Genomic DNA, 23,227 nt, shown 5'->3' on the forward strand with positions numbered 1-23,227 from the left:
GGTCATGATTTCACGGTTTGTGGGATAAAGCCCCATATCAGGCTCTGCACTAGCAGTGGGGAGCCTGCTTGGGATTCTCTCTCCCTCTCTCTCTCTGCCCCTCCCCCACATGTACATGCTCTTTCTCTCTCAAAACAAATAAACATTAAAAAAGTACGATATCCTTTTGAAAGTAAATCTATAATATTTATATATGAATAATATATACAATTTTTTTGAATGGTAATATTAGTTCTTTCATCATTTAACTCTTTTTCACCATGAATGTATGTTATTCTTATAGACACAAAAGTGCGATTTTTAATAAATATGTGTATGTGCTCTTTCTCACCCTGGTGCTTCCCTGAGTGGGTCGTCTGATAGGCTGACAGTCCTTGAAGGCCGAGTTTTGCTTTCTGCTTCTCTCACACAGATTTGTCACACACAGATGGTGCTCAAAGAATATGTGTTAAATGAATGAATGATTTAGATGGAGGCTCTCTCCTCCTTAGCTGTCAGAGAAGCTCAGAAGAGCATCACCTTAAAGCAGGAGTGGAAACAGAGTGAGGGGTCAAGGAGAAAATGAAAATGATCTGGACACAGGAAGTCGATGGGGAAGTCCAGGGTAAAGAACTTTCTGAAGACCCATCAGACACAGTGCCTTGGACATCTTGTCTACCACCTCCTAGCCATCCTTCGAGGACCAATTCAGATCCTACTTCTTCCAGGAAGCCTTCCTTGACTTTTCCAGTCTTCAGGAGTCTTCTTCTTCCAAGTCCTACAACACTTAGACTATAGACCAATGGGATTTCAAACATAATTCCTTATGGGGTCTTGGAGCCCTCCTGTCCTCCAGAAATCCCTTGTGAATGGGGCGACTTGGTGGCTCAGTCGGTTAAGCATCCAACTTCAGCTCAGGTCATGATCTCATGGTCTGTGAGTTCGAGCCTTACGTTGGGCTCTGTGCTGACGGCTCAGAGCCTGGACCCTGCCTTGGACTCTGTGTCTCCCTTTCTCTCTGCTCCTCTCCCCCTCACGCTGTCTCTTTCTCTCTCTCAAAAGTGAATAAACATGTAAAAAAAATTTTTAAGAAATACCTTGTGAACTATCTCAGAAGAGGGAAGATGTGCAATCTCTCCATCCTGTCCTTGACCAGAACAGCTAAGACAACTGTCCTATTTCACGTGCTTCCATATACAAAGAACAGGTTCTGCTGCTATAACAAAAGAGTGTGTGTGTGTGTGTGTGTGTGTGTGTGTGTGTGTGTATGTTAAACAGGCTGTGGTATCTCCTCAGATACTTTATTTCAGAAGGCGTGGAGACCAAGGTTTTGCATCTATTGGGGTGCCTGGGTCTTCTGCCACTGGTGAGGGAGAGGTTAACTGTGCCCATCTGTGATCTGGCAGCCAGGGCCTCTCAGCCATGGGTTGCCATAGTGACAGTCACAAGACACTCAGTAGTACAGACAACTGCATCAGGAGGCTCCCCCTCGCTCAGCCTAAGGCAGGTATGTTCCTACAGACAGTGCATTCTGCTCTTGTCTTTTCCCATTCAGATTCCTTGGAAACTGCTGCCCTGAGAATCCATGTAAAAGAACGTCTTGTACTTCTGGTGTATTTTTCAGCTCACTTGCCCTTTTCAGGAAAGCAAAGCAAAGCTGGACTTCCATTTTGGAAGTCAGAATCAGAGGGGACCTGATGAGCTACGTATAGAATCATTGCTTAGACTTTGGGTCCCAAACTGAGACAGAGCCTGCCTCTATGCTGAGATCTCTCTTCTTCATCAGATGGTCCTTCACCCATTCCCTCCAGTCTCAGAAGCTGGCTCCCTGAACAGCGGTCCTTGCCCACTATTGGAGCACTCTGTTGAAATTCTTTTTCTAATCCTAGTGAAACCAAAGAGAATATGGCCTGGACACAATGCTCAACACCTTAAATACTTGTTCCCTATTTTATATACGATAGAATCGATGTGAGGGAAGTCAAATTGCATGCCTAAGATCGTATAACCTGTCGACTCCAAAGTTCATGCTCTCAGCTACTCTGCTGTCTTGTCTCTCATGCGAAGCTGAAACTAACCTCCCTGGTGACTTCTATCCTCATTCATTCTCTGGAGCAGTAGGGGCACAACTCCCCTTCCATTTCACAGCCCCGTACCTTGGAGAGAACATACGTGACGTCCTTCAGTGGATTGGGAACACCACAGGCAGTTGTGATGCTCCCTCGGGCCCCTTCCACTCCAGACCAAACTTGTCTGTCCTCCCTTAAAATGTATGACAAGACGATCTGGTCATCATTCCTAACAAACAGATGCGTTGATATCAGAGTCTTTCCAGAAAAGGGCAGACGACTCTGAAATGCTGCTCCCCCAGCCACCCCCTCCAGTGACTCAGCATTGGGCCACCAGGAATGAAATGGCTGGCCTCTACACCATCAGCTTATGCGCTGCCTAACACCCGTCAAGCAAGCAACAACTATGAGGCCATACTTGGTCCGCTGGTCCCAGTAGTCATGCCAGTGACAGGAACAAAAGTTCGTCTGTCTTGGCACAGACTTTGGGAAGGCAACTGGGTGACAGACAGTTTGGTGACAGACAGGATACACCTTTGGGTATTGACTAATTGTCAAGCATGGGTTGAAGTCCTCAGAAACTCTCCCCTTTTGCACTGTGCCCTCAGAGAACCCCATGATCATAGGATGCGGTATTTAAAGGGACAATGGTGATTTTTTCTAATCCAATCTGATAGTAACTGAGACCCAGAAAGATGAGAATTCGTTGTCAGTTAGCAGCATCAGGAATCAAATCCAGGTCTGTCCGAATCCAAAGTCCATCCTCTTAACCCCCACACTGTAAGGTGTATTGTTCTCTAGTATTGACCAATACCCTGGCTTTGGGAAGTGTGCGAAATGGACATAGTATAAGTACAACATAGAGTTATGAATACTAACTGGAAAACAATCTGCCATCTGCCATCTGCCCAGCCCTCCCCATCAAAGGTAGCCAGTGTCGTCAGCTGGGACCAAGACCCACACCTCTCTCATGTTTCCCTGAGGCAGCCCTTTGTACTCTGTACATCAGCCTCCCTAGTGCACCTTATCACAACACGGGCAGGGATGGCATGATCTGGGGCATAGAGTGACCCAACAACAGAATCATGGCTCTCGGTGAGCTTGTGATTCCATGGTAGATGCAGAAACAACCCCACCTCGTGCATCTTCTCAGCAGACTGTGACACAGCTGTGTGATTCGTCCTTCTTAAAACCCTTCCCTCTCCTGGTTTTGGAGACAGTACCATCTATGACCTCCTACATAATCATGAACTCCTTTGCTGACTCCTCATGCTCTCCTAGATCTCTAAGTATTGGTGGCCCTCGGGGATCTTCCCTCTCATCTCCAAAGAGACCTCATCCTAGGTGACCTCATCAGTTGCACGGTGTTGAGTACCAACAGGATGCTGACGACCCTGACATTTTCCCCTTCAGCCTTGACCCCCTTCCTAAGCGCCAAGCTCCAACACCCAACAACCTATATGATGTTTTCAGTCCAATGGTTCTGGGGATCCTTGAACTTAACATTTCCCAAACTGAACCATATTCCCCCATCCCAAGCCCATCTGTCTCCCTCACTGCTATTGGACTTACCTTTCATTCCCATGGTGTATTCATTCAACATATGTTTACTGAGTGTCATCATTATTACAAGCATTATTCTAGTCCATGGGGCAAAAAGAAAAAAAGACGAAGTCCCTGTTTTCATGAAGCTTATACTCTAGTAGCAAAGCCAGAAAATAAAGCAGTAATAAGCTCGATAAATCACATAATTCAGGCATCAATACTTATTCCTCCCTCTACATCTCAGCAGATGACATCACCATGGCTACTTGCTGAGGCCCACATGCTTGAAGTCATTCTTGACTCCTGCCTTTCCCTCAATATCTCTATGTGATCTGTCAGCAAGTTCTACCAGCTCTACCTCCAAAATATATTTGTTTTGAAGAGTTGTTAAGTGGTGGAGGTGTTAAGAATGGATGGGATCAGGGATGACTGAAGTATATGACGTATGCTGTATCTGAAAAAAAAAAAAAGGAATATGTTAGATGAAAAAAAATTTTTCTTCATTCTTCAGAGAAATACAGGGAATGGGGATCAATCACCAAGCACACTCATGTTGGTTACCGGGACAATTCATGCTATTGCTGCTTTCCTGGGTTTTGTATTTCTCCAGGACTTGTTTTTTGGGGAGGGGGCGCTCTAATTCCTCTTTTCACTGAGTTGGGGGTGGTGGTACCTCTATTGCCATTGTATTCAATCCAAGGAAGATCTCCAATTGTTTTTATGAAGTCTGACTGAGGCACGGGTGCAGGGGCGTGCCTTTCCATGCCTCTTCCCACCTCATTGGTATGTCCTCAACCCATCCTCTGAGTATGGGTCTTAAAAGTGTCTTGCAGTGTTTAAAGGAGGGCTTACAAATAGAGTAAGTTATATGGCAACCAAAAATAAGTGTGTGCATCATAGGTGTCACTTCTGTAGGATGATCATCAAATGATCTGTTGGTCACGGCTGACATCAAAATGGGGGACAGCCACAGAGTTTCTCTACAGGGCTCATGCCCCCTGCAAGGACTCACTTGGCTCCCACGTTTTTCCTGAGTCCTGGCAATATTGAAAGCTTTCTTTCTGACACAGGGTGAAGTTTGGGAAGCTCTTTGTGTTGATTCCATATCTTTCTGCCTGGTCCCTCTGGGTGTCATCCATACTCTGTCACCTCTCTTTCCTTTCTTTGGTGGTGGTGGTGAGGTAGAGAGAAGCCTTGCTTTTATGCAGCCTGTACAAAATCTATTGTCAGAATCCTGCATTGCCCCCCTTCCTCCTGAGACCTCGCGTTTCAAATCGCAAAAGCAAGGCTTAACCATTTTGTCAACCTTCTTCTGAGACAAATATGTAGAATGTCTAGTGGACAGAATGGTGAAGTTAATGGTGAAGAAAACACACCAAAAATAACAGAATCTCTCTACCAAGGTCGTGTTGTCATTGAGAAAGTCCCCAAATTGTGGGGTAGGCTACACCTGTAAGTATAAGACTGTTGGGGTTTATAAAGAGTCTCTATGTACAAAATCTCACTTAATCTTAACATCAATGCTATGAATTAGTTACAGTTAAGATGTACAAAGGATAGATGATAGATAGAGTAGGTAGGTAGGTAAGTAGGTAAGTAGGTAGATATGATGGATGGTTAGATGGATGGATGGATGGAGAGAGAGAAAGAGAGAGAGAGAAGCTGCCCCGACCTTATCCCCAGGTGAAAACCCTGGCATTAATGACTACCGATTCTACTGGTAGACCTCTACCCTGGACCTTTGACCCAAATACCCAACGTTTATCCATCTGAGATTCACTCAAACAACCAACTTAAGGCAATTTCTCTTCCCCTCTCAGATCTGGGCAGCCCATCATGGGGTCATAGGCTTACCGTCCTTCCCCACTGCCCTGAGTGAGTCCTGTACTGTTGCTGTCCCCCACTTCCTGGAGATAATGTGATCCTTCCAAGGCGGGAAGATGGGGCTTTAAAAGAGATGGGTAAAAGGGAGCAGACTTACAGGTGACTGTGACAGGGGTGGGAGGGAGCTGCATGCTTGAGCTTTAAAGAGTGTGGAACAAACTTTAGGTCTTCCAACCATGAGCAACATAAAGAGGAATGTGCTGATTTTTTTATTTTTTATTTGTTTTTAACTAGACATGCTCCAGGGGGGTAGAGCAGACCTGCATTGCTTCTAGGAGAACTTGAGTTTCAACGCATCTGTCAAAAGCCCTTTAAGGACACTGTTGGCTTCTATCCTTCCTATCATGGCCGAGAAGTGAAGGTGCACTGAAAAAAAAAAAAAAAAAAAAAACAACTCATTCTGGTTTAAACAAGAATGGGGGGAGAGGAATCTGGAGTCGATCTTCTCTGCTTTTTGTGGTGAGAGACCACTTCATATTATTCATGATTGCAGCAACGTTAGAGTATCAGTGCTGGGTGGAAGGCCACTTTAAGAAAAAGAAAAAAAAATGATAGAAGAACAAATATTAGAACGAGAAAATAGCCAAAATGAATTTCCGGAGCCGTGGGAACTCAACTACTTTTCTTTTGAAATCTCTCTTCAATTTACAAAACAAAACAAACAAACAACCCCCCCCCAACTGCTCAAAACCCCAAATCCTGAAGTTTGAATTGAATAGAAACAATTTCTGATGACAAAGTTGGTGTCCCCACTCCTCCTGGAATACTCCACAACCCTCAATGGCTCCCAGCATTTGAGGTCTCTGAAGGGGAGGGGGACCTGGAGGCTAAGCACCCATTGGCTTCTCAGGAGATGTACAGACATTGATAGGTTGGTTGCCAGTGGATTGTAGGGAAGAGGGCGTGTCAGAGGGGTTAATTACCCTTCCTCTTACCTCTGGAACATCCCTGGGCCGTGGGGAGGAGGCTGTGGTGAGCTGTCCCCACCCCAGCTGGTCACATATTGAACTGGTTGGACATCTTTGCTCAGGAGTCTGCCCCCCCCCCCGCCCCCTCCAGCAGCATGAGATGGCTGAGGGCATCTCTCAAGACCCTGGTACCTCTTTATTCCAGGCTTCAAGTGGTAGCCAAGGCAGGCTCTGGATGGGGCATCTGAAGCTTTTCTCCTGCATGGGTCTCTTTGGGCATATAGACTCTTTCCCCATTTTTACAGTGGCAGCTTCCCTCCCAGTATCTCTTCTTCACCCCACAGGGAATGGAAACTTCTATTCCCTCTACCCATGATGGGTAGGGCTGGGTAGAGGAACTTCATCTCTCTGCCAAACCCACTTAGAGACTTGTCACAAGAGCAATTACTAATCTGACTGTCCCACATCTGGATGTGTTTAATGACTATAATGACAGCAACCAAGATCATTTTCTTCTTTTACTTTTGGAGTCCCACCTCCCTGCCCCAGACACACACACACGCACACACGCACACACACACAAGCCCTCTCCCCGTGAGGTCAAGCATGCATAAGGTCCCATCTGCCTTTCTGGGCTGACTGGCCAGAACCTGCGTGTCTCCGCCTGCACCTGGGAGGGGGAAGCAGACTGGCCACCTTTGTTCTTGTGGTGGAGGGGACAGGAGAGCATTTCTACAAGACAAGGAAATCCTGCTGGTCTCTTTGGGCGTATACACCTGCCTGTGTTGGTAGAGAACTGGCACATTGGGACACATCAAACACTGGCTCAGAGGCTCTGGTTTACAGCCTTTTTTCTTTTCTTTTTTTTTTTTCTGTATTGAGTTCTCTATTTGGCTCTTTTTCCGTCACTACCTCCCCTTCAGTTGAGAACCCAGGAGGAAGGAGAAATGCACTGCAGGGTTCAAGGACTGGAGCGCCATCTGTGGCCTAAACACGCACAAGCGTGTCCGGGCAATTTTGCATACCATTTTAGGGGTGTCCCAGATCTTTCTAAGGAAACCAAGGAGGTCCTCTAAAGCAGCACTTCTCAAACATAAATAAGCAAGTAAATCATCCAGAGAATCTATTCTGAACGCAGACCCTGATTCAGGGGGCTGGGGGGTGGGACTTGCGGTCTGCATTTTTAACAGGCTCCCAGGTGACACCCGTGCCTCTCATCCAGAGCATCTAGACCCTCACTACTCAAAGGCGGTCCTGGGACCAGCAGCGTCAGCACCCCTGGGAGCTTGTTAAAGATGCAGAATCTCGGGCCCCAGCCCAGATCTACAGAAACAGAAACGCCGGCTACCACTAGGTAGCTAATCGCCTTCTCATTTTTCTTACCGCCCCCACCCCTCCCACCCCACCCTGCCAGCTCATCCAGGGTTGCAGTGCTTAAACACATGCCGTCTGCATCTGTTCCGGGCAGGACTTGGTTAACTCTAGAGGCTGGTCAAGTAGGAAAATCGCTAATTTCCCCCAAGGAGCCCCAGAAATGCCGCTGGCAGCCGGCCTTCCTCTGTGAGTCATTGCAAGGCTTGCAAACAGGACCTTGTGCGGTGTTTGCGGAAGGTAATGTGGCTGAATTAATGACGATGCAGGAGCCTTCACAGAGGTGATTCTTGGCTCTTCTAATTGTACCATTTCTCAACCTTAATGCTGCCTCACTGCCATTTCTGAATTATATCACCACGCGCATCCAGAGACACGCATGCCATAGATTAATTCTCCCACTCCAACTGATCAACTACCCACCACATAATTTATACTCATCTGTCTTTGCCTTAATCTAGCCAAACCGCCTTCCTTCTTCTACTCTGTCAACCGGCATGCTTTTGAGAAAATTAGTCTTTGGAACGTGTCCCCATCCTGACGCGCCATCCATGTAAGTCCATTCAGAAAGCTACGTAAGGAAACTGGGGGCGAGAAAGGTCTAGGCTATTTCCTGACTTTTATCTCTGACTTCATTCTGATCGGGCACGTTATCTAACCATCAGTACTTTACATACTGAAAGTTGTGTGCTGTTCCATCACTGACCAGGAGACTGTCCTTCTCCAGCCACCCTGGACCCCACAGCTCACCACGCCCTTGCCCCCAGCCTCAACTCTGTGTCCTGACCTCGGAGCCGGAAATGCTGCTTTCTCCACTCAGCACCCGTAGCTGGCTTCCTTCCCTTTCTAGTCTTACTTTCTCGGGCACCTGCCCTGACTGTTGGGTCACAGATGCCAAGAGTGTTCGGCTGTGTCACCTTAGCAGACACTGCTGTCTCCTCCCCAGCCTTCCTTGAGCTCATGGGGAAAAGAGCCACGGACTTGATTCTGACTCAGTGGTCCCACCCATTGTTGCTCCTGGCAACAATGAACTTGGTGTCTTGCTGGCCCAGGCACATGGTGCCCTATGTGACACGTCTTGTCCCAGCTAACCTCTGGGGTTGTGTCTGCCTTTAATCCTGGACCTACGGTGCTCCTAGAGTCTCCCAGACCTCTCGGGTCCTCCTGAAAGTCACCTTCTTATATTTAGACAGCCACCTCAATGTTTGTCGGCGTTCTCCTGTCCGGCTGGCTGTCCAGTCTTTGTGCTGCGGCCTCCCTGCAAGTCCCGTCCTGCTGTGGTCCAGGGCCCTGGAAGGATCCAAATCTCCATCCAAATCCAGAACGTGGGCTTCTTTCTCCAGCTAAGACCCTCCTGGGCACTTGGTCCTCAACCCTATTACCCTCCCCAGATGGAGCCAGATGAAGCCAAGGGGCCCGGGGGACACAAGGAGTCCTGTTAGTGACAACACAGCCAGCAGGCCCATGAGACCTATTATGGTGAGCCAGCAAAGTCTTAGTTTGGGATTGGGGGTTGGGTGTGGGGGAAAGAGCGTGGACCCAACTGCCTTCCATAGACAGCTCCATTGAAGATTCTGGGAGTCAGCACAATGCTCCACAGTAAAACAACAAAGGAACTGGCCCAAATGTAGGACCAAAAGAGGCACAATTTTAGATAGTAGTCTTTGTTCTTTGCTATTGGATTCAACCGAGCATCGTAAGGTCCCAACCTGTGGCAAATCACAGGAGAAACTATTAGCTTACGACCCCATCAGGGGAGGCACTGGGGTGGGGGGCCGGAAGGGGGAGTTTCCAGAAGTTATGAGCTGTGGTCAGTTTTGTTCCCTTACAGAGCCTGACGTGCATGGTCAGCCATTTGACAGTGATCACGGAACTCCCATAGAACAGAGTTCTTGACCATTTGTTCTGCCCATGCCCCTGCTCTGAGTAAATTTCACTGTTTTTTATCTCCACTCCTTGCCTATGGGGTCTTTCTAGAGAGAGTTATGAAACAGTCCCCGTAGATCACCACAGATCTCTGCTATTGGATCTCAACAGGGGCTTCTCTAACACTCATCAAGCCTTCCCTCCACCATGTAGCAGGGTCTCGTTCCTCATGCCCCTCCAGCCCCTGACTTTATTCCCACATGCGCATTGTAAGCTGATAACCACCACCACCACCCCCACCCCCCCACCCACTTTACAAAGTGCTCCTCCAGGCCCAGCAGCTACTTGACCCAGCCCCTCACTAGCTCCCTCCTCCCGCTGCCTTCCTGCCATCCTTGACCCAAGGTTTTGGCTGGAAATGGAGAAGACTCCGCCTGCAGAGGCTGGAATTCGCACACAAAACACCCACTGTTTCTTTGTTAGCTTTCATTTAGAGGAGGAGATGATGTTGACCACAAATAACAGGGCTGAGGAAGTCTCTGGAAGTTCCTGGCATCTCACGGGACACAAAGTCAAGCCTTAAAGTTCTGGCTTCCGATAAGCTCAAGGCAATCGCCAAGCACTCCCTTCCAGGGGGAAGGACAGATGCAAGGGCTTGAGGTGGAGCCCCAGGAAACTGTTAGCTGGACTGTGCCTGAGACTGTAGGATCCTCGGGGAAGGATGGGGAAGGGAAGAGAAGATCCAAACCCCAAGGCACCATTCAAGGAAGCATGGTATTGTTGGCATCACTCTGTGCTCTAGGTATGTCCTCTGATGGAATACAAATGCCTTCTCATTTTTCTCTTCTTTTAAAGTTTATTTATTCTGAGAGAGAGAGAGAGAGCGCACGCGCGCCAGAGGGGAAGGGGCAGAGAGAGAGAGAATCCCAAGCAGATTCCACACTCTCAGTGTGGAGCCCGCTATGGGGCTCGAATCCATGAACCGTGGGATCGTGACCTGAACTGAAATCAAGAGCTGGACGTTCAACTGACTGAGCCACCCAGGTGTACAAATGCCTTCTGAATTCATTCCCATTTTCCATCAGAACTGACCTTCTGGCCACATCACATATTTCTTCTTTGCTTCAATGTTCCCCCCCCCCCCACCTCCTTTTCGCTCTCTCTCCTGGTTTTATTGGACAAAATCCATCCAGAAAATCAGAAACCATGCAAAATACTTCAAACGTCAGAAACACGCTGGACGAAATACGTTACAAAAGCATTGGAAGGGCTGAAAGAGCCACAGAGAGGAAGATGAACTATTCCAGAGATTCAAAATGGCAGGAAGCCACCATTGCCTCCTGGGATTGGAGGAAACAAAGTGGGGAGGTCCCGGAGCCCAGGCGCACAACGGCGGCTTGGGTCACGGGAGGCAATTCAGAGCGATCACTGATGTACTACAGGAAGCAACAAAAGGCCACTGGACCCAACAGCCGCCTGCCACTGCTGGAATTAGAAGTACCCCCCCAACACCTGCAGGGTGCCGGCCGCTCTTAAGACCCAGGACCCAATGAACCACCTGGGATGGGGTGCATGGGTGGGGGCTGATATACCTGGGGGAAAGTGGAATTCTCTTCAAGACCAGCAGAAAGGCTTCGTCCTTCCCTGCACCCCTCCTTCCTCTGGGTCCACATTCTCCTTTTATTTTCTCTTCTCTCCACCAGCCCCTGTCCTGGAGCGTGTAAGGCTGAGAGACCCCAGATTCATTTTTCTGGTTGGCCAGTGCACCGGACCCTGTTACGACAGCCAGCAGTGTGGGGGAAGCAAGCTCTCTACTGAGCAGCCTCTCCTTATAGCCTGAGTGGGGAAAAACTGCCCAGCGTTCATGCAAAACAAGCTGATCTGGAGGGGGGCGTTTCTTTGTCCCCTGTCCCCCCCAGGCCCTCTGCCCCTAGCACAGCCCCCCTCTTAGGCTGCCCCTACAGGCTGGTCTGTGCCCATGGACACCTCTGGGCTCATCAGCTGTCCCCATAACGAACAATGACAGCTCATCACATTACCGGCCTGCCCCTCTGGCAGGAAGGTTAAGGGCTGGTGAGGCTCATTAGCATCTGCCTGGAAGGGGACCGGGCCCTGCAGGCTCTTCCTCCTCTCAGAGCCGCCCCCTCCTTTCCAGTCCCCGTTCTAGCAGGCTCTGGGCTGTGCGTCGCGAACAGTTGGGGTGTGTCATGAGCCGTCGTGAAGGGGGTCAGAGTAATCTGTTGTTTGACGGTAGTAAAGGGAGGAAGGCACACACACGCTTTGCTTTTGAAAACTTACAGTGGGTTGAAGCAGTCACTTCCCGCTCCCTGGAATTCCAAGATGCTTTCTTGAGTAGGAGAGGAAGAGGCAGGGTCAGCGAGAGCTGGGGCTAATGTGCCGGGAGCTTGTCCCACGGAGGTGAGTGTGAATATCCCCCCAGCGTTGCCGGTGAAGAAAGAGTGAGACCAGGACTGCCCGCTGACTGTCCCCCTGCGTCCTGACTGTTGGCTGGGACAGGCAGAGATGAAGGTAAAAGGGTCATGCATCTTCTTAAGTGGCCCACGATTAGAGCATCCGTCCAAGGGGATCCTGACCCAGCACGTCTCCAACGTGAGTGCCACAAAAATCTCCAAAGGATCTTGTTAAAATGCAGACTTTGACTCAGCGGGTCTGGCGCGGGGGCAGCTGGGGATTTCCATTTTCACTGGTGTGAAAAATGGGGGAAATGTGCCAAGGCTTCTAGGCCCAAACCATCCAACGCCTTCTGTGAAGGAGAGTCTGGAGGTGGGGTGTTTTCTTACAGGGTCCCTTTTCCTAGGGCTCCTCAGAGTCCCCTAAGCCCAAGTCTTCAAGGACAAAGGCCACGCTGGACCCCAGTGACCATGACGGGGGCTGGTTATGCGTGCCTGAACTCGTGCACGCTAGTTTGGAATGGCTGACTTATTCACGAAATGTAATTACATCCCGCTTCTCCACATTTAATTGAAATCACAGATGGACCAAAATTTCAAACTGGAGGGGACTGTAGAAAATATGCAGTTCAATTCTCTTATTTTAAGTATTTTTAAATGTTTTTTATTTATTTATTGGGGGGGGAGGGGGAGAGAGAAAGAGTCCCAAGCAGGCCCCTCACCATCAGTGCAGAGCCTGACGCAGGGCTTGATCCCACGAACTGTGAGATCATGACCTGAGCTGAAGTCAAGAGTTGGACGCTTAACTGATGAAGCCCCCCAGGCTCCCCCAATTCTCTTATTTTCCAGAGGATGAAACTAAAGCCCAAATGCTTACATTAGTGGCTTAGCCCCCAACACAGGGTCTGGGCCATCAATATGGGTTCATCCGATTGATGAAATACCCAGCATCCTGCCTTATAAAGTCCATCAGAACAAGGGCCCTTTGCTGTTGTTTTCCAGCTTTCTACATTAGGAGTTGCAACCGCACATCTGCAGGGGCCAAGGACGGAGGTGGCCGAGAGGAGAGAGCTGGTGTGGGACCCAGGAAGATGGCTGACGCTTTTTTTCCCAGAGAAGTTTGGGGTGAACGTCTGATGTTTAAATATGGGCAGCTAATTCAAATTTAAAGTAGAATACTACGGGGCCAAAACAAGACAAGTTGCCAAAGCAGATACATCTGCTTGCTATCAGCCTCCGATTTTCGTGGATGTCAGGGGTTGAAAAGTGATTTTTGTTCACATGTCTGTCTGGATGCCACAACACAGAGCCAAGGCTCAGGAAATACTTTCCCTGCTAGCTTAGTCAGAAAGAGAGCTTCTTTCCTAAATACGAAGGGAAGTTTTCTGACAGTCAGGATGTAGGCGATAGGTCAGACTGTAGAAGTCTCTCTCCGTGTAACCAGAATAAGTCGTTTAGCAGATTTAACTCAGCTTGGAACATGCTTGGAAATCACCTTAAGGATGGGTGTCCGGTACTCTAAGGCAAGTGACTGGGGATTTTTCTGAGCGGAACTGCTCACTTACCGAGCGAGCCATAAATGGGTCCCCGTATCGACCTACACACTCAGTAGATTGTGTGCAGGGACGTTGGAGGAGGTACAAACTGTAGTGTGACTGTCTGTCCAATAGGCATATTTTGTAAATGCTTAATCAACATACATGCAGGAAATGTGCACATAATCTAAAAACAGGAAAGTGCACAGAAGAATACCATTGAATGTGGTAGCTACTGTTGTGGTGAGCGTAGCACAATGTATAGACTTGTTGAGTCACTAATGTAACCCTGTGTGTCAACTATGCTTCGATTTTTAAAAAATACCATCTAATGCATTTTTATAAACTGATCATACCTGTATAACCAGTACCCAAATCAAAAAAGAATATGACCAGCACCCCAGAAACCCCTGAGTCCCCTTTTCCAGTTACTCACCCCCAATCCCACCAGCGTGAACACTCTCACGTCTTCTAACAGCATAGAGTTTCTTTCTTTGTATACATACTGTGTCTGGCTTCTTTTGCTGAACGTTTTAAGATTAATCCATCCATATCATGTGTCACTGTGTGGCCATGGTGTATCATTGCTAGTCTTCCATTGTGTATATGTGACACTATTTGTCCATTCTACTATTGATGCACATTTGAATGGTTTCCATTTGGGGGGTTATTACAAATGGCGCTGCTATGAGATTTCTGGTACATTTTTTTGTTTTGTTTTGTTTTCCTCTTTGAGTCTATCTATTTAGTTTGAGAGAGAGAGTGTGTGCGAAAGAGAGAGAGAGAGAGAGAGGAGGAGGGACAGAGAGAGAGAGAGAATGCCAAGCAGGCTCCGTACTTTCAGTTCAGAGTCCGACACAGGGCTCAATCTCACAAACCGTGAGATCATGACCTGAGCTGAAATCAAGAGTTGGACGTTCAACCAACTGAGCCACCCAGATGTCCCATCCAAGACATTTCTTTGGATGAACATATGTACATATTTCTTTGGAATATATACCTAGGACTGGGATTGCTGGACCGTAGGTTATGCGTAGGTTAAGCTCTGATAGATGCTGTCCGTTATCCAAAATGATTGTATCAGTGTGCATTCCTGCCAGCAGTGAATGAGTGTTCCGATTGGTCCATATCCGTGCCGACACTTGGTTGTTGAAAGAGAAAAGCTCAGTTTTGTTTTTCATTCGGTGACAGTGTACTGTATCACATCACTATATTTTAATTTGCATTTTCTTGATAACTAAGAAAGCTGGGCACTTTTTTTGGTATACTTACGGGCCATTTGGGTATCCTTTTCTATGAAAAGTCTGTTCAAATCTTTTGCCCATTTAAAAAGAAAGGTTATCTTTTCGCTCCATTAATGGTGTCTTTTGATAAATAGACATTCTAATGTTTATGTTCACCCATTTATCTTTTTTTCGTCTTTATGGTTAGCTCTCTCACATCCTGTTTAAGAAGTCTTTGTCTACTCAAGGTCACAAACATATTTCCTTGCAAAGCTTTATTAAGTTTTACCTTTCACATTCTAAACAGAGATTGGAGTGAGCTTCTTTCTGTCTTCTCGAGATAATTTCTCCCAGGCCCAGCAGGCCCATGGCATGGCTGAGCGGCCATACTCCACGCGGGCAGGAGCAGGGATCTGAACTTGGACCGCCAGACCTTCCAATCACCAGCTGCTTCACCTCTCTGTGTCTCAGTTCTCCAGGGATAATAACCCTGGCTTCCTCGTGGTTTTCTGGTGAGGACTGATTATGTGAATCCACACCCAAGACTGAGAACAGTATCTGACACAAAATAAACACTCACTGAGGGTTGGTGATCTTTACCAGTCTCGATTTGATGAGCTAAGGCAGAAAGAGTGACAAGGAGGGATAGAATGGGCCATCAGTGGGTCCCAAATCCTGGAGAGGGTAGAGGGGAAGAGACTGAGGACCACTCATCTCTATCCATCGCTTAAGTAGGCTCATAGGTCACAGATCGTCAGAGTGTAAAAGTCGGAAGGTTCCAAGAAGTTCACTCTGGGAATTCAGGGCCACAAAGCCAATAGCCAGGAAGCCCCTTGGTCACATTTAGCCCCTCCCCTGAGGCTAGGAATGACGGGCCATGACTGTACAACTTACTTTAAGCAGAAAATAATTAAACAGTGAATTTGGGGGAGAAATCAGATATGTTGACAGTCTCAGCTTCCGAGAGGTAGATCCTCATCTGGGGGTTTAGACAGTTTTCCCAGAGTGGGTCCCATGGGAGAATGAGCACTTGACCCTAAGCCCACCAGGCAGAGACCCGAGGACCGGATCACTTAGGGGATCAAGAGGATTTCTAGAATTGTGTATATTTCTTCTCTTTAGATAAATCTCCAGAATTATATAAAATAACATCATACCCCTTTGCTCAGAACAGGGGTCCACAAACTTCATGTGTAAAAATCCAGCCGCCAAATATATTCTGGGCTCCTTGGTTTCTGTCGCAACTTCTCAACCCTGCCGTTGTCTTGTGAAAGCAGCCACGTAGACAACACGTAAACAAGTGAGTGTGGCAGTGCTTTATATTTATGGACGCTAACATTTGCATTTCATATAATATTCATATCAGAATATGATATATACATTTGGTTTTTTCCAACCACTTAAAAATGCGAAACCATTCTGAGTGTGTAGGCCTTGCACAAATGGGCACTAGGCCAGATTGACCCGTGGGAGGTAGTCTAAGTCAATCCTAATCAGTGGTTTCCCAAGTGTGGGTCCCCGGACAGCATCAGCATCACCTGGCACCCTGCCAGAAATGGGATCTCTCAGGCCCAACCCACATTTACTGCATCAGGAAGTGGGGGAGGGGCCCTCTCGGTGATTCTTATACAGGGTCCAGTTTGAGAATCGCTGGGCACTCGTTCCAAGCCAATGTTCCCACCTTCTGTCTCTATCTTTTTTTTTTGCATTAGACAAGCCAATTAACCTGAAATCTGGAACCCCTTCTGAGAAGTCCTGCCCCATAGCTGCTGGTTGAGGCAAATGGCTCCAGAAAATTACTGGCAGGTGTCCACGTCCTGGGCCACCTGGGCCGATTTGCCTAGTACCGGATGCACGATCAAAATCTGGTATCTGTCACCAAAGTGAATGCGATTCACCTTTGTGAGCATTGTAACTGGCTAGGTCGGTAGGAAATCATTCACTGCTGTGGGGGCCAAAGTAAAGACCCAAAACTGCAGAGACGGAAGGCAGCACACAGCTTTCATGGGGCAGGACACGGTGAGGGGACAGAAGTGTTAGGGGAGGCAGCCAGCTGAAGCTCATCGTCACAGACAAAGGTCCCCAGGAAAGCGGGTAACTGAGCTCCCTTAGCAGCCAAGCACTAGGGAGGACATCAGACGACATCTCCACTAAAGGGGCAGCAGAGAGACCTGGTCACTGAACTGCTTTGCACCCTGAAACATGAGGCTGCCTCCCATGCCTGGGGGATCCCAGGTCCCCGTAAGATTTCTGGTCCCACGTGAGTCCTGCCAACACACAGGGTTGGAGTGTCTGTTCCTTGGCACCAGAAGAATAGAACATTCTCTCAATGGACAGAACTCAGGCTCCACTACCTTATTGAGGCTTCCCTTAACGCGTTATACACGTATGTGTTTTCCTCTCCGACATCGCCTCCTTCATGGACCTAAATCTTACTCTCCAGGACCTCACTTAGAAGCAGTCCTCCCCCAAAAAAGTCCCCCTTGGTTCCCCTGATCTTCCTGCCTGATGATTTCACCTTCCCCCCAGAGCCAGCACCCTGTTGCCGGAAGCCCTGTGCATTGCATTCTGCCATATTTTAAGTTAGCCATTGCAGGGCTGTTCAGGTGACTTGAGGACTCAGGAACCTTTGTGTCCTTGCCATCCCCAGTCCATGGTCGAAGTTTAATCAAAGTTGGGGGGAGGTCAGAGAAGGTCCAGTCATCCCATTCTGGGTGACCTCTCCACCCTCGCCACCCACAGCCATTGCACAGACAAGAAGAACAAAGTCCAGAGAGGTGACAAGATTTGACAGCCTTGGTTGAACGATGTTCTAGGACAGGAAGGACCGGACGTCCCTGGTAGGTCCCCTTTCCAAGCCCTGTCTCCTTCACACTTCTAAATCCCTTCTCCACACTTCAAGCTGAGGGGACCCGAGATAATTTCAAGGGCTTTCAATGACCATCTGCAATGAACTGTACGGGAAATATCTCCAGTCAATTAGTGTTGGCACGTTTTCAGGGCTGTGACAACCTGCTCTTGAGCAATCAGACTTAATTATCTTGTTGTCTTTTCTTTCTTTTTCTTTTTTTTTTTTTAATGTTAATCTCATTTGTGAGGGTTTCTGTAAACAATTAGGTAAGCAGAGACTTTTAATTTGAATGAAGCAAATCGGATGAAGCACTGTATTTTACCAAGAACTCCCTCCAAGGCTTTAAAAATCTCAGCTGAGTCCCATGTTAGTATCAGAGCCTGCATTATCTCCTTCTAAAAATTTGCTAGAACCATGCTCCCTGGGAGCAGACACTTGGATGAGCCGTGAAAGAAAATTCACTTTTTTTTTGTTTGTTGACCACCACAGAGCCCAAAAGAGGAGCTGAGGAGGGGACGGTCCCTATTTTGTTTGGGCTCCACCTCTTTGGACTCAACAATAAACTCATGGAATTAGGCTGAGCAGCTGTTTAATAGCAGCAGTGGCTGCTCAGGGAGAAAGAAAAACACAATCACAGCCCTGCACAGGCTAGTGTTTCCACCTGCTTACCCAGCCATCCGTTGTCCCTCCAGGATCAGGCATCCTTGCCATTTGAGTCCTCAACGCCCAGCTCTTCGTGGGGGTGGCTGGTCAACCGTCCCGTATTGCCTGGTCACGGCCATTGGCTTGCGAGGGACAAAGGCGAAGGAGAGGCAGTTATGGGACGTTTTCTGGAATGCTAGGGCAAGAGCAGCTCTCTTTCTGCTGGTGGCGGTAGGCTGTAAGAAGGAGTGTGTGGTCCTGTCAGTGGCTATGCTGTCACTTTGTGAGAAGAGTGATCTTCATGAGAATGAAGGGAAAATGGAGGAAAGCAGAGGAGAGAGAGAGAGAGAGAGAGAGAGAGAGACTCCTGATGCCAGTGGTTGAGTTCATACCCCAATCAAACTACATCCTGGATTTCTCAGTTATTTGGCCAGTAATCCACTTTGCTTCCTCCCTAATCCAGTTGAACTTGTGTGTGTCACTTACAAGTCAAAGAACCCTTTCAAATACAGTATTGAAGGGAAATCTTTTCAAGGCGAAAAATGAGGACTGAACTATGTATCGTCAATCTTACACCAGCAGTGAAAGCCCCATTTCAGCCGAAGCCCACTCAAGAGCCTGAATGATAAACCAAGGTAGGATTACTCATATGGAAAGAATAACTTGCGTTCTACCTCTGTTCACTCCTGGCCCTCTGAGGCACTGGGACCCTTCTTCTCCAGAATCCCCAAGGATTTGAGCAATGACCTGGGTGCCTCTTGGTGTTTCTCTGCTGACACATCCAGGGACGACTTGGCCATACCTTGGCTGCCTGGAGTCCACAGTCCCCTCCCACTGCAAAGGGCGCAGGGCCAGGATCCCCAGATCTTGCCCCTAGTCTGTCTATGACTGTGTACATTAGCTTGGGCAAGGCACACAGCTACCCTCTATCCATTTCCCTCGTGCAAGGCAGTTAGGTATGGCCAGGCATGGTGCCCAGGGGTCTAACCTGTTGGAGTGCCTTTCAAAGCCTCCTCTGAGTCCTTGTGCTGCCCTAGCCCTGTCACAGCCTCTCCTCCCAGGGATCTCATGCTCCTGACTCAGACCAGATCTCAAACAGCCCTTCTCACCGCAGCCCATGTTCCGCAGAGCTCCTGGTGCCCCCCAACCCAAAGCCAGCACAGCCTCAGAACCCCATGTTCCCCTGTGCCTGCTTAGCCGTGGCCTCACACTTCAGTTCCCCTGTGTGTTTGGCAGCACTTAGAAAGAAAGGAGAATTCCATACGCAGCATCTGCTGGGATTGAGATTCTGGTTCCCCGGAGGCCCCGAGGGGAGATGGGAGTGAGGAGGGGCCCTGCAGCTGGCACGTACAAACGTGCCCGGGAGAGACTGGATAGAAGGCTCTGTACCTGTTAACCACTGACAGTCATCACACGTCTGAAGAGTGAGCGAGACAAGAAGTCCTCAGTGTGAACTGGAAGAAAAAACAAGAGAAGAGCAAGCTAGTTGCAGGGCTCACCCTTGCGGGCAGATGCAGCCTGGCCTTTATGAAGGGAGAATTGAACTTTAAGGCTTCACATGTGTCCCCCATGGGTGAGGCAGATGTGCCCTGAGTGAGCTGGATTCCGGGGCATCTGTCAGCCCCGCTTTGTACGGTGCAGCTGGGCAGCCTGGCTCTGTGCCCAGTTATGAGCATCTCCTGGGGCCTGTCCAGCTTACGAGGGGATCAATAAACATTTAAATGTCATGCTTCCAGCAGCCATCCGTCATAGTAAATGTTGCTGTTCAATAAATGTCGCTAGAGGGTCACAAAGTCTCTCTTGCAGAACACCCTCTGGCCACCACTTCCTCTCTTGACCCTCCCGCTGGGATCATCACTGTGCCCTCCTCCTGGTTTCAACTAACAAAGGGTGAGGGCCTGTTTCTGAGCTTGAAGCTAGGGGTGGTCTTTTTTCCTGGAACTGGCTTCCTTACCACATATACTCTGTGGTCACCATTAGTGCAGTTTGCCGGGCATTTCTGGTTCTCCTTGTTTCTGGAGCAGGGTAAGATCGCACTTCCTGGCCCCTCTGTGATTGGATGTGTCTAAATCACTAGTTCTGACCAATGCAGTGTGACCAGATGTGACAAGTGTCACTTTGAGACTGGAACGTTTAGTTGCTGATACGAGGTTGTCTCCAGATCGCCTTTCTTTCTGACACGGCCACTCAGAACATTGGATATAGTGGCTCCTCCATAAATCTGAGTTTCTGTATGGCTCCAAGGAGTTGAGCCCCTTCTGTCATTGTGGACACACAGCATGAGCAAGAAATATACTTTTGTCGTTTGAACCTCGTGAGATTTGGAGAGTCTTTTGTTACTGCAGCATGACTTAACCTCTTCTGACTGATACAGGTTCGAAATTGCTGAGATATTTGAGAGAAAGGAGCAGATATCAACCTGATCCTTCCTCTCACCCGTCCCAGGCGTCTAAAAGAACCATACAAACTTTGCAACTGGAATATAAGCTGTCCTTTTAGTCTAAGAGTGGCTGTTTTTGTAGCACTGGAGAGATTTCTTCACCCCATGTCTGCTCAGGACATTCCTTCCATGGCACCAGGAGGAGGAAAGTGCCAACAGGTAACTGAGGCTGGGCCTTCACTGATTGTCCCAACCTGGTAGGCAGCGTCCTTCGTTGGGTGAAAAGGTGGTTTTCCCTCCAGCATGGAAAAGCATCAGGACTGGTGCTTCTGGCTCGACTCTGTCTCCAGATCAGTTTAAAGATACACAGATGGACCACTGACTTTGGCATTGCAGGATTTCAGAGCTGGCCTCCAAGAAGCTCTGCAAAGTGTGCTCACCACTGCCGTGGAGCTCTCGAGACATCTTTCCAGCAGGCCTTCCAGAGTTCAAGGCCAAAACTTGAGGGAGAAGTCAGGAAAGATGGGTTCTCCTATTATCCGGGGCCGGGGGGGGGGGTAAGTTAAAGATGGCAGAAGCCATCCTTCTGGCAGAAGTTGTCATTGCTGTCATCTGCTGGTTGTTCAGGAAGCCTGTCTTTGTTTGGACACTCTCTGAGTCACATCTCCACCTCTACCTGTCTACACCTGCTCACCTGCGTGGCTCACAATCACTATTGCCAAAGGGATGGCTTCTGGAGAGGCGAGCTGGCGTGGGAAATATATTTCTGTTGGAAGCTAGACCTGCTCTGAGCGCTCTCAAGCTACCTCACCTATCCAGCAACCGGAGTCCCGGGTCTTCTCGCTGCTCTGGATTCGGGGCCACTTGGCATTCTGAGCGGGCTCTTTGAAGTTAACTCTCACATCCCAGCAGTGTAGCTTTGTATTCTCGTCATGACGATATCTTTCAAAAACTGTAAAATGAATTTCCATAGTGTCTATACAGTATTTGCACTTCCTTTCCCACCGCCAGGAAAAACAAAACCATTTACACAAACATTCAGTTAAGGACATCATGGCTTTTTGTAAACACATCAGAGTCATATTTTTATTCTTTTCCGCCTCTTTGCTCTCCCTCTGCTTTTCCATAATGCATTTGACCCTTTTAGAATGTCCTTCTCCTGTTTATATTATGTGTATATAATATATTATATATATTCCCACTCCAGGGTTTCTAGTCTCAGGAAATATTTAAGCTTACTACCCTTACACATTGATTTTGTTTTGTCCTCCTTCCTTTCAACAAGGCACCATAAGTCTTTTTTTTTTTAATTGCAGCTTGTTTTCCCCCATCTCCAGTCTTCCTCCCCCTAATATTCCTCAACTTGTTCCAAAACTCACGTAACACTCTCAGACGGCCACTGTTTTCCTGTGTATGCTTTTTGGATCCCATGGGTGTTTTCTCCTTAACCTTCTGAGAATAGAGGTAGGCATTCATCCGTCCATTCATTCAACTATTCAGCACATGTTTATTGAGCACCTACCACGAGTGGACACCGTACCAGGCACTGGAGATACCGCAGCAAATAGGTGGGCATAGTCCCTGACTGCCTGATCTTATAGTTTTATAGAAGAAACCAACAAAGATGTAAAGTCCTTACGTCAGATAGTGATACATGCTCTGGAGAAATATACAGCAGAGTGAAGTCATAAAGAGTGGTAGGGGCTGGGTATTTTTTAAAAAATGACCAAGGAGGTCTCTTTGAAGAAGTGAGGTTGAAGCAGACACCTGAATGAAGCAATAAGGCAGCCATGCCCTATGGGACGAAGAAACACCACATGGCTGGAAGGTGTTTGATGTGTACATGGAATATCGAGGAGGCCAGTGTGGCTGAGCCTGGTGAGTGATGGGAGACGGGCTGGAGGTAAGGCTGGAGAGGTGGGCCAAGGGCCTCCTAGGTCACAGTCAGACTTTGCAATTGATCTAAGTAGGATGAGACCCCCTGGAGAGGGAAGAACAAGGGGTGGCATACTCTGGTTCATGTTTTACTTGGATCACTCTGACTTCTGGGTGACGAACGGAGAACATACAGAAACAGAGAGTCTACTTAGGAAGCCAAGGCAGACGTCCAAGAAAGATAATGGTAGTGTGGACAGAATGGTGCTGGTGGATATCCAGAGACAAGAGACTGGATTCAAGATATACCTCGAAGGTAGGGCTGATGGTCATTGCTTGTATACTTAGAGGGTGAGGATGCTTTTGGTGTCAGTAAAAGTGGATGAGTGGTGTTATGAACTGAGGTGGGGAGTCTATGGAGGAACAATGAATGAGGGAGGGCAGGACATCAAGTGTTCATATGTTTTTTAAATTTTTTCAACATTTATTCATTTTTGAGAGACAGGGCACAAGTGGGGGAGGAGCAGAGAGAGGGAAACACAGAATCCGAAGCAGGCTCCAGGCTCTGAGCCATCAGCACAGAGCCCGAGGCAGGGCTCGAACCCACGGACCGTGAGATCATGACCTGAGCCAAAGTTGGATGCCCAACCGACTGAGCCACTCAGGCACCCCATCAGGCATTCAGATT

General features: G+C 48.2%; 1 protein-coding gene across 1 annotated transcript in view; it reads left to right on the plus strand.

Annotated features, from left to right (window-relative positions):
- Window positions 1–23,227, plus strand: part of ADPRM (ADP-ribose/CDP-alcohol diphosphatase, manganese dependent) — a 293,792-nt gene that overhangs the window by 247,514 nt on the left and 23,051 nt on the right. The gene's annotated exons all lie outside the window — the stretch shown is intronic.

This window comes from Leopardus geoffroyi, chromosome E1 (assembly GCF_018350155.1).
Source record: "Leopardus geoffroyi isolate Oge1 chromosome E1, O.geoffroyi_Oge1_pat1.0, whole genome shotgun sequence".
NCBI classification, from domain to species: domain Eukaryota; kingdom Metazoa; phylum Chordata; class Mammalia; order Carnivora; family Felidae; genus Leopardus; species Leopardus geoffroyi.